The sequence below is a fragment of the Gossypium arboreum genome, chromosome 4, assembly GCF_025698485.1.
Source record: "Gossypium arboreum isolate Shixiya-1 chromosome 4, ASM2569848v2, whole genome shotgun sequence".
NCBI classification, from domain to species: Eukaryota; Viridiplantae; Streptophyta; class Magnoliopsida; order Malvales; family Malvaceae; genus Gossypium; species Gossypium arboreum.
This window is the reverse complement of record NC_069073.1, coordinates 33210038-33214265: the sequence shown is the minus strand read 5'-3', so window position 1 is coordinate 33214265 and position 4228 is coordinate 33210038. Positions and strand designations below refer to the sequence as shown.

The following is a 4228-nucleotide window of genomic DNA, read 5'->3' as shown; positions in this document are numbered from 1 at the left end:
AAGTATTGATGTGCTTATTCAGAGGAGGAAAAGTCCCTGTCTAAGAGTAGAGATAGCATAATTAAGCGTAGTTGATTGCACCCCTAGACATACATAAATCTGCCGAATTAGGGTCAAACCTAATAAGGGAATCCATAGATCGAGTCAATGCAACACTAGGGGTTTTAATTAGAAAGAGATTTCAGTTAATCAACCTAGGGTTAGACATTGTTAGTCTCGTGAGAGATAATAATATAAATTAGGTATTTCTACGGATTGAGTCAAGTGAATAAATCATCTAATTCAGAGTCAAAACAAGCGAAGTCTAGGTGGATTTTCCCTTAGGTATTGTCCAAATCAATTAGTTTTCCCAAAAGTATTTCCCCAATTTACTTCCTGTGCATTCTTAGTTTAGTTAATTAGTTTAGATAAAGAAAATCCCCTTATTTTTAGGCTAGATAATAAAAAGAAGGTTAATACTTGTAGTTTTAGTTCCTGTGGGTTCGACATTCCGGTCTTGCTATAAGCTATACTATTGTTCGATAGGGGCACTTGCCTTTATCGTGATAATACTTAGTTTTCAAGTACGATCAATCACAAATATAAAACTTATCACGCACATCAAGCTTTTGGCGACATTGCCGGGAACTAAGATATTTGGAACGCTTAATTTTTTTTACTTTATCCATTTATTTTATTGCAAGTTAAATTTTATTTTAAATTTTTTATATTACAAAATTTCATTTATTTGCTTTTGATAGGTTTTTATAGTTTATGACTAGAAGAAATACGTCAGGACCTCTACTTTTTGATAATGAGATCGAAAGCACAGCTCGCAAAAACTGAAGAGAAATCAAGCGAAGCTTACAATACATAGAGGAAGGGCAAGAGGACAATAGTCAAACTACAACCGAGGGGATGGTTAAAAATCAGAATAATCAGCTACCTCTTGTTGTTGCCGCAAATCCAATAAATTAGAATCCTGCTCCTCGTACTATGTATGATTATGCTAAACCTAATTTAACAAGAACTGAATTGAGTATAGTTAGACCTGCTGTTGCTGCAAATAATATTAAACTGAAACCTAACAAGATTCAAATGATACAACAGTTTGTTCAGTTTGATGGTTTGCAGGATGAGGATCCAAACATTCATTTAGCGAATTTTCTGGAACTTTACGACACTTTTAAAATCAATGGCGTTTCTAACGATTCCATACGCCATCGGTTGTTTCCATTCTTATTGAGGAGCAAAACTAAACAATGGTTGAACTCATTACCACGAGGGTCAATCACAACTTGGGAACAAATGACCGAAAAATTTTACTAAAATATTTTTCGCTGGCTAAAACGCCTAAATTGAGGAATGATATCTCTTCTTTTTTGCAGATGGATCTAGAAACTCTTTATGATGCAGGGGAGAGATACAAGGACCTATTGAGAAGGTGCCCTCACCATGGGTTACCCTTATGGTTGCAGGTTCAGATGTTTTACAACGGTGTGAAGCCCTCAACAAGGCAACTTATCGACCTAGCCGCCAGTGGAACATTAACCAACAAAACACCTGATGATGCTTATGAATTTATTGAAGAGATGTCACTGAATAACTATAAGTGGCAAGTCATGAGAAAAAAGCTGACAAAAGCAGCTAGTTTTTTCAACCTCAACACGATCACTATGCTATCAAACCAGGTAGAACTTTTAAATAAAAATATTGATGGTTTATATGGTTCTACTCAGGTACATCCAGTGATGAGGTGTGATTCAAATGGAGGAATGCACAACCCAGATTATCCACCCTTCAACCTTGGCAACGAGGAGGAACAAGTCCAATATATGGGTTGGAGGAACCAACCCAACTTCTCGTGGGGTGGCCAAGGAAATCAAAGGCCACAACATCCTCCAGGTTTTCAACAACCACCTTAGCAGCAGGAAAAGAAGCCGAACCTTGAGGAGATGCTAACGAAATTCATCTCAGTGTCAGAAACTCATTTTCAGAATTCTGAAACAGCACTTAAGAATCAACAACCGTCGATCCAAGGGCTCGAAACTCAGATAGGCTAGCTTGCTAAATTGATTTCTGACTGACCACAAGGTAGTTTGCCGAGTAATACTGAAACTAACCCTAGGGAGCAGCTTAATGCGATTATCGTTCGAGATAAGGAAGGGTTAGTTGACCTTAAACCAGAATTGAGGCAAGGACTTGTGGTAAGTAAAGGTAAGGATAAGGTGGACCACAGTGAACAAAAACCGGTAAGTAGAGAATATAAACCTTGTGTGCCAATCCAAATGTGACAAGGAAAGACCATACGGACGAACAATTTGGTAAATTCCTTAAATTATTAAAGAAATTACATATTAACTTACCGTTTGTTGAAGCTCTTTCGCAGATGTCGAATGCAGTTAAATTTTTAAAGGAGCTTTTAGCAAATAAGCGGAAGTTGGATGAGGCGTCACATGTGGAATTGAACGCGGTTTGCTCAGCCATTGTACAGAATAAGCTACCCAACAAATTGGAAGATCCAGGGAGTTTGACGATTCCATGTTTAATTGGTAGTTTAGATGTTAACAATGCTTTGGTTGATTTAGGGGTGAGCATTAACATCATGCCCTATAAAATGTTTAAACAACTAGGTCTTGGGAAATCCAAACAAACTAGGATGAGCATTCAGTTAGCAGATAAAACCATTAGATTTCCTAGGGGTATTATTGAAGACGTACTTGTCAAAATCGATAAATTTATATTCCCAATTGATTTTGTTGTTCTAGATATGGAAGAGGATAGTAATATACCTTTGATTTTAGGACGACCCTTTTTAGCAACTGCTAGAACTATTATTGATGTTGGTACAGGTGAACTCACACTTCGTGTGGGTGATGAAACAATCACTCTTCATGCTCGTAATTCGAGTAACACATCGAATATGGAGGGTGGTTGTATAAATCATGTTACTAGTACTGATCATGTGGTGCAACCTTCTTTCCAGGAAACATTTTCGAAGAGCATACATGAACCATGTTTAAGTAACAACAAAGGACCCATCTATGAAGAACAAAGGCTGCAGATCGAGGAACTAGATGAAAGGCGGACATAGAAATCGAGAACACATGATAAACCAAAACATGCCAAGACAGACTCAATGTTTTATCAAATCAACTTAAGGTCGGAGACAAAGTACTACTAAATGCAACAGACCCTCGTATTGCCATTTTTAAACCTAATAGAGCAATCCCTTTTACGGTACTTAACATTTTCCCATACGGTACAGTCGAGGTAACTCATTCCAAATTCGGCACTGTTAAGGTAAGTAGTACTCATCTAAAACCTTATTTTGATGAGATTGATAGTAGGAATGAGGAGTGTAAACTCCTCGCACCACCATGACCACACAACAAGAGGTAAGTCAAGCTCAGACTCTAAATAAGCCCTTGTCGGGAGGCAACCCGAGCACTAACAGTGTGGAGTTCTTTAAATTTTAGTTTTTAACATCTAAATCATAAATTGAGTCCTCGAACACAGGTTTTCCAAATCCAACGGCTAGGCACATGGGCGTGCCCTATGTCGTGCTCATACCACGGGCGACGGCACGGCCGTGTGAAAATAGAGCAAAAATTTTCCCCAAACACGGGATTTGATACGTTGCCACGACTGTGCAACATGGTTGTAGGCAATCCCATTAAAATAACACGGGCATGCGCATACATACATGGGCGTGAGGGAAGCGAAAGAAGCAGGACACACAGCCATGTGGCTGTGTGTTTTGAAAACCACAAAACACACGGGCTGAAATAACGGTGCACGGGCATGCCCCACGGCCGTGTGCCCTAATATCTTTATAAACCCCTATTATTCATCTTTTATTTTTTTATTTTTATCTCTATTTATCTTTTTAACTTACTTTTTATCCTATTTCTCTTTAATACTATTTTTACTTCATCTTTAGGTTTTACAATTTATATTAAGCAATTTATGTTTTCGGCCATGTGATAAGAGTTATTACAGTTATTACTTAGGAATTTCCAACTCCACTGGAAAAGGTCCTCCACAGCTGCCATGCCCTGCTCAACCACGACCATAGTTATCACTAGTTATAATATTTAGAAATGTGCTAGGCAATTGTAAGGTGGCCTATTAATACATGTGGGAAAATAGTTGTCCTTGCATGTCAAATAACCCACTTCCTAAGGTGAGTGGCCGCCATGACAAGAATATGGGCAAGGGAACATGTTTCCAACATGTTTAGTTAGTG

At 38.2% G+C, this 4228-nt stretch overlaps 1 non-coding gene across 1 annotated transcript; it reads right to left on the bottom strand.

Moving 5' to 3' along the window:
* Nucleotides 1-1334: 1334 nt before the first annotated feature.
* On the bottom strand, nucleotides 1335-1441 carry LOC128292097 (small nucleolar RNA R71). Its single transcript, XR_008282082.1, has one exon. It is a non-coding gene; the product is annotated as a small nucleolar RNA R71 (small nucleolar RNA).
* Nucleotides 1442-4228: the final 2787 nt, after the last annotated feature.